General features: G+C 42.7%; 1 long non-coding RNA gene across 1 annotated transcript; it reads left to right on the forward strand.

Annotated features, from left to right (window-relative positions):
• The first annotated feature begins 1,325 nt into the window (after nt 1-1,325).
• Nucleotides 1,326-10,009, forward strand: LOC128851904 (uncharacterized). Its single transcript, XR_008449437.1, has 3 exons — nt 1,326-1,506; nt 3,038-3,200; nt 9,871-10,009. It is a non-coding gene; the product is annotated as an uncharacterized LOC128851904 (long non-coding RNA).
• Nucleotides 10,010-10,290: the final 281 nt, after the last annotated feature.

Below are 10,290 nucleotides of genomic sequence, written 5' to 3' on the forward strand. Positions count from 1 at the left end.
TATCCCACTCCTTCGGATCGTCCTCCCTATGTGCCTCCTGTTTGTCCTTTTGTTTTGTTATCTGCAATGAGTCCTTCCTGAGGGCACCTGGCCTGATCCTGTGCTCACACTGGAGCAAAGCAAGGAGTAACTCCGCTGCAACCAACAGAGCTTTGCCAGGTGAAATTTCTGTGGAAGGCAAATCAGCCCTTTGTTTTAATATTAGTTTATAAAGCCTGTGCACGGCTCCAGCACAGCATTCTGGTTTTAATTAATATGAATTAGCATATACATCTACATACACTTCACCCTCCCCCCCCCCCCCCCCCCCCCCCCCCCCCCCGCCCCCTTTGCGGTCTGAGCTACTTTGAAGAAAACCTCTTTATATGTCTTTCTGGTTATTCTATATCTTGACATTATAAAAACCCCAAACAAATAAAACCCAAAACCCCAAGTAACATCAAACTCCCACGCAAACAAAAGGCTTAGCTGCTGCGGGTGGCGAGGAGTGCTGGGAGCAGCCTTTCCCGGCTGCTGAGAGGGGCCAGCTTCCAGCCCGCGCTCCCCGCTGCTGGGGAGCCATCCAATTCCCAGCCCGCCATCCCTTCCTCTGCCTTTGCACAATCCCACTGCAGTGACTTCCCAGTCCTAATTGGAGCCTCTGGGCATTATTGTATTATTATTATTTAATAAACAACCACATAAAACACTGGTTGACATTTAAATAAGAGTAAAGAAAGGAAAGCTCTGACTCCTAGACTGTTTCGTTTTCCTGTTGACTTGGGTGGAAGCAGGAACAGGTTTTCTATATAATACCCACACTCGCTTGACACATGCTTACCTTAATGTTTTAGGAAAGGCACTGCTAACGTGGGCACAGCGCATATGAGAAGGCCAGACCTACTGCATCTGTCAGTCCCTGTTGCAACATAAACTGTAAATATAGAGGCATAACCTGGACACCCACAAATAAATGCACTAACGGCTTTTCTTGCCTAAGCTATGACGAGCAAAGATTCAGCATAATTTTCTGCTTTGTTACCAGCAGCGTGTCCTTTCAAGTACTTATCTGAAACGCACGGTCATCAGGATGCTATTAAGAAGAATAAATGGAAGGGAGAGTTTTATTTTTGCATTTCATTGTGGGTTTGAGACATTTCAGAGTGAGAGTTATCATGACAAAAGAAAATGTGGTGTCCTTGAAGCGAACACAGAGGAGCACAACTTGTCCAATAAGGTTTTGAAAGAAAACAAAGAGCTGAAGGCCAGAACTGACTCCTTTAGAAATAAGTATAAAACGAGACAGGATTCAAAATGCTTAAAATACTTTGGTGACAAGCAACAAAGAAGCGTCTGTTACAGAATTGATTCAATTAAGGAAAGGGAGAGAAAATCTTAAGAACTTTTTTAAACACTGGAGATTTGATGTGTGAGGAGTGTAAGAACAAAATTCTCCCAGGCCATGACCAGAGCTCTGAATCAGCATAACTCTTTTCCTTGAAGAACGTGAAAACTAGACAAGGATGAGTATGTACACCCTTATTATCCTTTTTCATTGTGGATCAAAGAGGAGAAAATCTTGGGGCTGCCAACACTCCCCTTTCCTGCAGCAAATCTGCAGTGTGGGCTGGGTTTATTTCTCTTGATTAGGTGATGCCTCTCTAATACTCAAATGATCAGGTCTTATAATGGATTTCTTGTGAGATCTGAATCTTATTTATTGTTTTGTGTGTGGTATAAATATTTTTAAAGTATTCATTAGGATTGAAATATTCTTGCCATTTATAAAAATTATATATATATATATACACATATGTGCTTTAATTCAAGGGAGTTCACCCCTCATTCTTCCCACCAGTTCATTACACGCTTGCTCTCCTGTATTATATATTAAAAGCTTCATGTGGTGGCTTATTGCATTTACATATGTGGACTGTAATAATTCTGTGATGTTGCTTGGAACTTCTGTATGAACAAGTTATATAGAGTCACTGTGGGCATGACAAATGTATTGCAGATCTTTCATAGATAAAACACAATGAATGCAAATATGAATGTATTTGTATGCAAGTTTTAATATCTAAGCAGCACTTACAAGTGCGTAACACCTGTAACCACAACTGTCAGTGCAAACAGGGAAACTAGTTTTAAGGCATTTATGCTGATTTAAAAATGCTGGACGCTAAAATACTTCAGCTGTAATGTTGGAGATGTGTTCATCCTCTGGCAGGTATTTAAGTGCATAAACTCTGTTATTAAAGAATACAAACTTTATTAGCTGCTGATATGCCAAAGTCCTTGTGGAAACAAGTCCCACATTGGTGAGGACTGCCTTACAAAGCAACCTGTGGCTTGTAAAGACATTATGGAAATCTTGCTGTGGAATGGATTAAAAAGTGCTGGCTGATGGTCTTAGCAAGATGGGTGTATGGAGGATTCTTTTGGAAAGTAAAATGGGAACTTGCCACAAGGGTGCTGGATTTGCATGAGTGGCCATGCAGCTGGTAATGGGTTTGATCTAGAAGCAGGGAGCTTGCTAAGAAAGACACTGCAGGGGCACATAAAGAAAGAAGAAAATGGAATCTGAATATGGAGTGTTGTAATCTTCCCCTGAAGGGAGACTGAGTGACTGCTTTTTGTGAGAATACTGAGACGAGAATATATTAAATTGTTTCCAAAGATATAGAGAAGTATGTGCTGTAAAGTTTTCTGGTGCATTTAAAAGACTATTCATGTTACAAAAAGAGATACATGGAAGATCAAGATTTTAATGAACAGTAAGAGAAAACAAACTTCTTTCAGCCTTTTTTTTTAATTCATGAATACGAACCTTTGCTTGTTTCTGTGTTTGGTGGAGGCAAAGTTGGCCGGGATTGGCCTGCAGACTGTTTCCTAGTTAGAGAGTCCAGGTTCAACATGTGAAGGAAATTTGTTCTGAATTCACTGGAAGTCCACCTGCTCATTCTAAAGAACACCATATCAAGTAGCTGTCGAACTGCTATCAGAAAAGTTATGTATTTTGCAGAGAGAGGAAAAGAAATTGTCTTTGTATTTGCAGTTCTTTAGAGGTCAGTCCGAATGGTTTACTCATGGAAAATCAGAAGGACGCAGTCTTCAAAATGGCCTGTAAACTGAAGAGGCTCGGCTGGGAGCATCTATATCTTCCCATTTGAAAACCTCACCTGTTGCTTGCTCCTACAGAGTAGTACCTGGAAACACTGGTAAATACCAAATGCCATTAGTTCCATTGTATTTTAGAAGTTCTTTTGTCCGTATAACATTAGGATGACGTTAGAAGTTGATTATATATTAGGTTGTTCCAATAAGAGCAATTAATCTGGGGGCAAAAGCCAGTGAGGACCCTGTCAGACACTGAACAATGTTTTGGGATTTCATGCAGTGAATCATCAGTGTTTATAGGCCTTCAACACGTAAATCACCCTGAGGTAATCTGGAAGGGAAGGATATGAATAAGCCAATTAAATTGGCAAAGAGCCTAAGGAACACCCTGTTTAGGGATAAAATCACATGCCTGTCCTAGTGCCAGTAGTTTTGGAGAAGGAAATAGAGTTGAAATCTTTGTAGTTCATTTCTTTGCAGAGAGAGATGGTTTAGAAGACTTTGGTCTTCTTTTGTATGTATATGCTCAGGTGACTGAGATAAGGTGGTAGTGATATGTTTTCTGCAAGTAAATTTTATTCTGATGACAGAGAAAGATGTCATCCAGGTTGCAGAGGGTGTAAGAACTAGTTGCCTCACTTGTGGTAATTGTTTCATATTCAGTATTATGATATCAAAGGACTGAATTGTCCTTTATCTTTCCAAGTGCTTCTTTATGGTTTTTTGTTTTTTGGTTTTTTTTTTGGAAAGAGAGGCACAATTTTCCATCAGGAAGCTTTCTCCACCCAGCTCTGCACTTAAAGCTTACTTTAAGGTGTTCTATACCTAAATAATAACAAAACCAACTGCTCTCTTCATATCATCTGCTATGCCTGTGACTTCGAAGATGTGATGTCATGGAGAAAAATGGCAGAAGCGAGGGCAACTTTTCATTGAAAATTGTGTAGAGGGAAAAGTATTTCCATTCTTGGTTTACTTCTTTACAGAATAAATGTATTCTTTTTGTGTTTTTTAAGAGGCTTGCTGTATTTGAGGGAAGACTAACTACGTATTTCTGACTCATAGGCCAGTTCCAATCAGGGAGGTAGCTGGCTGTCTGGAAGAGACATACCCACTACACGCCTTCATGGGAGGAAAGGCTCAGGCAAGATTCGTAGCTGACACCAGGCACTTTACTTTATTAAGCATCAGAGACTTTAACTATAATCTGTTATTATAGATTAATATATCTGTAGGAAATCTGGAGTTATCTGTTACACTGCTCACAGAACTATTCGTTTAAGGGCAGTTTTGAGGCACTTTTCAGACAGCAGTAAGAGCAGGAGAGATGCAACCTCCCCTTTTTTTCCTTCATATAGCCCATCATCTTTGGACTTCTGGAATCATGTTCTTGGTTGAACAGAAGTAACTTTCTGAAAATAAAACCAGGCAGAAAGCAACAGAGACGTGAGGTCACTGCTAGGCACCATCTAGCAGTCTTCTGAATGCTTTGAAAGTAACGGCATTGGGAGAGCCTAAATACAAATGCACAGACTGGCAAAATACCCAGCCAAACACAGGTGTTCAAGATGGTTTTAATGCCTCTTACATCACCCCAGCCATCTGATAGCTCAGCATCTAGCCCACATGTCTTTACTGTCTATGGAGACAGAATCATCTTCCAGGATCAATTTAATCTAGCTCCAAATAAGTATAAAATAAGATGAGGAGGCCTAGATGACCATCTGAATTTTTTTTGACAGCTAACTTTCAGCGGTATGAATCCCAGCCTTAGTGTTCAGCTCCTGTGCAGCCTGACCAGGTGTTTCTGGCAGCAGAGCAAACTCCCATTATTAGATGAAGGCTAGAAATTTGGCACCAAAGAATAAGCTGAAGGATCCCTGAGCTTGGACTGGAGGTTCACTCAGCCTCTTGGACATACCTCTAGCCCTTATTCACTTTCAGGCATTCTGGCTGTGTTCAGAGCAGTGGAAGGAAACAGAAATAGCTGCTTTCATTTCTCTTGTTAGTGTATGGGCCCTGCAGAGAAACAGGAACCAAAGTAAGGTTAAGCAAGGCTTAAAGGAACACGATAATTTTTGGTGGAGGAAGGGAAAAACACATAATCTGGCCAGGTCTTTAACTTCAGAGCAGTGTACAGAAACTGTTGCCATGTCCCCAGGAAACAAGGCACTTGGGAAATAGTCTAAGGCTAGGCTGCATGAAATAAAGAGCACATGATGCAGTATGAGTTCCTTTGTCTCTATAGACAGCAGTCTAGAATCAGTATGACCTTACTCCTGCCCTTGTTAGTCTGAAATATGTAGCACAGCTGTAGGACATAGTTCGTCATTTATCAAGGGTAAATACAGTTCTGGATGGGAACGTGGAGGTGAAAAGTGCTCTGCACACAGCATTTGCTTGCGCGTTGTAACTTGCTGCTTGGAAAAAAACAGAACACTTTGTCTTCTTTTAACACTGGTGAGTGACTCCTTACCATAACATCGTGAGAAGTTTCAAGTGCATTCATGAATAGGAAAATTATTAAGATGACACATCAAGGTTTTCTCAGTGCTTTTTAATTTTCAGCCTCATCCTCATATTTTTCTTAGTTTTCATTCTGAAACATTCTGTTTCTAATCTCCAGTGTGATTGGTAGACTACATCCTTTCAGTCTTGGTGGCTCAGCTTGCTGTGAAACTCAAGCAGAACTCTAAGAAAGTGAGTTTAGATGAGGGGGTGTCAGAGCTAGAGCGGCTAATTTAGCTTAAAGGTCCTGCGATGACCTCTGCAAAAGAGGCCTCTATTGCTCTGAGCAGTTACTGTGGCAAAACCCAAAGCTAAAAATGAAGTGACCTGACTAAAAAGTTTAGTGGGAAAGAGGCTAAATGGAGGATTTGGAGGACCTAGTTTGTGGAGGAAAAGGAAGATGGCTGTGTAGCTTGGGAACAGTTGAAAGTCTTGTTCTGAGCACATCCATAAATCATCATGCCAGGTAGGGTATTTTCTCTTCCACTAAGTATTTCCCAGGCCGGGAATCTGCTTTGGCCACAGCTGCTTCTCTTCAACAGTCCATTAGAGCCCCGAGACTGGGTTTTGAGCAGGCTATGTAGGAAGGATGTAATACTTCTCTCTGTTACACAGTTGGAAGAGTTAGGTCTGTAGCCTGACTATTGTGCCTTTTTTGAAGAGAGGGCTCATATTAATTACCCTACATCTGAGGAAATCTAATTTCAGAGCACAAGGACACAGAGGGAAAAAGAAAGCCAGTTGCTGAAATATCATATCTGTGCAGAGATTTGTGTCACAGGGAGCGTCTCTGGGCCTTTTTGCCACTGGGGTTGTTAACAGAGGGCAGAAAAATGACTGAGGCTACTGGCTTCAGTGACAGACACTGGAGGAGTACAGCTGTATCTTTGGCATAAGGCTGAATGGGCTGCACAAAACAGTGCAAGAGGTTAAATATTTACCCAATATCGCATTGTTTCTGAGGCTGTAAATGAGTGCTGACCATACAGACTAACAGCACGAGTTTCATCACACTTGCAAAGTGAACGTTTGTGTTCTACATGGTATAAGCATGCCCAGTTCAAAGGAGGCAGAGTTGGTAGAAGAGGTGGGTTAAATTTTGCATTGTAGCCTAATTTCTTTAATTTGACAGGGCAGAGAGAGAAATCCCAGAAGTCATGTATCTTGAGATTTACTCAAAGTTGGTTACAAAAAACAAATGAAAAAATAGGTGTGCTTCTTGACATCGCCGCCCTGTCTCTCCTAACATATAGCCTTTCCTGTCTACTTTTCCAGCTCAGCCCCTTGTTCTGGACCCTCGGCTCTATAGCCCCAAGAACCTCATTAACACCTGCTCCTTGCTGTCTGGTGCCATCTGGTGCTGCAAATACATGTCCAGGCTACATCCCATCACATTGTTATGCAATTGTGGGAAGTAGCCTGTACCCCAAGAGAGGACTCACGAACTGGTATCTGTTTTTTCCCCACTGCAGCCTAGATGCATGCTGTGAACAGGTGAGACTGGCCTGGATGGGAGGAAGAGCTAGTCCTAGCTTCTCTACCCCTTAAACAAGGAGAATGGGAAGCAGAAGGCTGTCACTGGTCCTCCCTCCACTTAATATTGAAGTCCCATCTCCAAGTTTCTCTCCATCGCTTTACTCTCTCCCCTTCTCCAACTTTAGCCCTCTAACTTCTTTTACCTCTTCTGTCATCCATCGTCTTTTATTATTGTTATCTTCACATAAATAGTTGCCTGTTCTCGCTGCAGAAAGCCTTTCTTTCTCCTCCAAGACAGAGCTCCTTTTCCCCTAGGATGCTATTCCCACCACGCAGAGTCTCTGATCCCACTCCAGACACCTCATTATTACAGGGCCCATGGTTCAGGAATGCTTGAAGATGACACATGTTCAGATCCATTGTTCAGAAAGCAGGATTACAGTATTTTTGCTGTCCTTCATCTTCCCTTTAATTAATCAATCAATGCTAATTGATTGATTGATTGATTGATGGTGGCTCTCTGGCATAACAATCTCCCAAGTCCGAGAAGTAGCCACATATCTATCATTCACATGTGTCTTCCTGGAGTATATGGAATATATTAAACTCCAGAAATTAGTTAGAGCCTCTTCTAAATTAGTTACTATGAGTTGGCAGGGCTCATTTTCTGGACTAAAAGAAAACTGATGACAGGGACAGATAGCAATGACAGGCTCACAGGTTGTTCTCTTGGTTTTGGTCCAAGTAGATTTCACTCTCACAGGGAAAAAGTGGATCACCTGCTGACCACAAACTGCACACTGATGGTAGGTTCTTGCCTGCAAGCCTGTTTCCTCATGCCTAATGCCTATGCCCCGTTCAGTTTAATGCTTCCTTCCTGAGATGGTCAAACGCTGTTCACGATGATGTTGTCATAGTACTGCACAAATAGGCAGTAGGTGCCCTGCAGTATCAGTGGCTGACCAGTCCCTGCTGGTCCTCAGCCTGCTCTCTTTCTCTTTCTCTCTTTCTCTGTGAAGCCTCAAGTGACTGAGTCCCTCTCTTCTGTCCCAGTGCCTAACTCAAATTCCTCCATCTTCTCTCATTAGGCCCTTTCTGGCCAGTCTAGTTGCAGGGATTTCTGAGTTGTAGGTAGGTAGCAGTGCTTCCACGTGGTTGGTCCAATTAGGAGTAACTGCTATAAGGAAGGACCAGCTTCACCTACTGTGTGGGCTAAACCACAATGATTTGCTGGTTTGCAATCTGATTACCACCAGGAGTCCATTTGGCATAGACTTTCGTGGCAGATTCATGACCTGAGGACCATCAGCCTGACAAATTTCTGTTCTCTGCCATTGGGAGCAATTATAAGAAGAAAGCCACATTTTTTTTGGTGGTGGGGTATTTTTGACAAATATCTCTCAGAAACAGCTGAAATGAAATAAGATATCTGCCCCAAACTCAACAAAACCAAACCCCCAAACCCAACAAACAGGCAATGAGCTGTAGGCAGGCACTAATCTTGAAAGACGTGAGCTAGAACAGATAGAGGGTTGGCAGAGCTGTAAGCAAACTGAAAATGGGATCTTATAAAGAGAAGTTGGGCAATCTTAAAAAAAGTGGTGCTACCAGTCCTGTCAATGAATACTTAGATATGGCCCTTGCAGATTGCAGGTCCCTTGGTGCAATACTCACTGGTGAGTCATTTAGAAGATCACTAATTGAAGGATAGAAAATGGCCTCATGTGGCCTGCAGCCATTATGAGCTGCACATTTTTTTTAAGGGGTGTTTGTTGCAATATCCTCTGTTTTCTGCAGATGGGGTGTGGCACTCCCATTCCTGGCAAAGTGACTGGCCTTTGGTTGGGAAAATATGGGTGCTATTGCATGACAAGCTAGGTTTCCCCTGTGGGGATATCACCTTCTTTCTCTCCAGCAGAGCATCAAGGGTGTGACAATTCCCTAAAGCACAACAGAACCGCGCAGAAATCTGGCAGCTTTATCCGGTTTGTAGTTATATGGAACTGGTTCATAAAAACATCTGAATCACGTTTTACACTACTTACCTAGCTACAAATAAACACAACCAGAAGGCCAACTGTATCCTGAGCTGCATTAAATGAAGTGTGGCCAGCAGGTCAAGGGAGTGATTCTGCCCCTCTATTCCTCTCTTGTGGGACCTTATCTAGAGTATTGTGTCCAGTTCTGGAATCTTTATCATGAGAAGGATATGAAACTGTTGGAATGGTTCCAGTGGAGGGCTACAAGGATGGTCAGAGGGCTGGAGAACCTCCCATAGGAGAACAGGCTGAGAGAGTTGGGGTTGTTCAGCCTGGAAAAGAGAAGGCTCTGAGGAGATCTTATAGCGCCCTTCCACTACTTGAAGGGGCTACAAGAAAGCTGGGGAGGGACTGTTCACAGACGTTAGTAGTGATAGGACTAGGGGCAATGGGTATAAACTGGAGAGGGGGAGATTTAGATTAGACATGAGGAAGAATTTCTTCACCATGAGAGTGGAGCATAATTATTTGGGCTTGCATAAAAGCTGCTGTGATCAAATTTCTCAGCCTGCAATCAGAAGTGGCACTGTCAGTCTTTGTTCATGTTAAATGCAGGCACACAAAGTTTCTTTGGCTGTAATGTGTCAGAGAACGCATTCTTCATGCAGGATGGGAGGGGCACCGCACTCAGCCCCCGCGGACAACAGATCATGGATAGGCAGCAGTCCTGCAGCTGTGACTGTGGTGGATGAGACAACCCCAACACCTTCTTGACTTTTTTTTTGCCTTTCTGCCACTTTGCCTTCAGGATCCTCTCTCTTTGCCAGCTGAAGACTGCCCAGTCCGCTCTGCAGAAAGCCTGGGGTCACGGAGCAGGAGGCAGGCTGGCACTATGCTGCAAATGTGGGAATCATGGGCTTAGTTCTGTGGAGGCTGCAAGGAGAGAGCAATCTGGTGAGTATTCACATTGATACTGCATCCAGTCATGAAGGCAGAAGAAGAAATGCACCCTCCTTACTTATAGGAAGGTGGAGGTTGCTACGTTAGGCCAAGCTGATTTAAGTCTGGTCTTCAGAGGAGATGCAAGAAATACTGTAGTAAAATAAAGATAAAATCACTCAACGTGGACATTTCTGATCATCCTACCGATAGCTAGATTGCTAGTTAACTATGTCAACATCTAGTGACCAGAATTATGTGGCAAGGATGAAGGCTATTCCAATTATGT

This window comes from Cuculus canorus, chromosome 3, assembly GCF_017976375.1.
Source record: "Cuculus canorus isolate bCucCan1 chromosome 3, bCucCan1.pri, whole genome shotgun sequence".
NCBI lineage: Eukaryota > Metazoa > Chordata > Aves > Cuculiformes > Cuculidae > Cuculus > Cuculus canorus.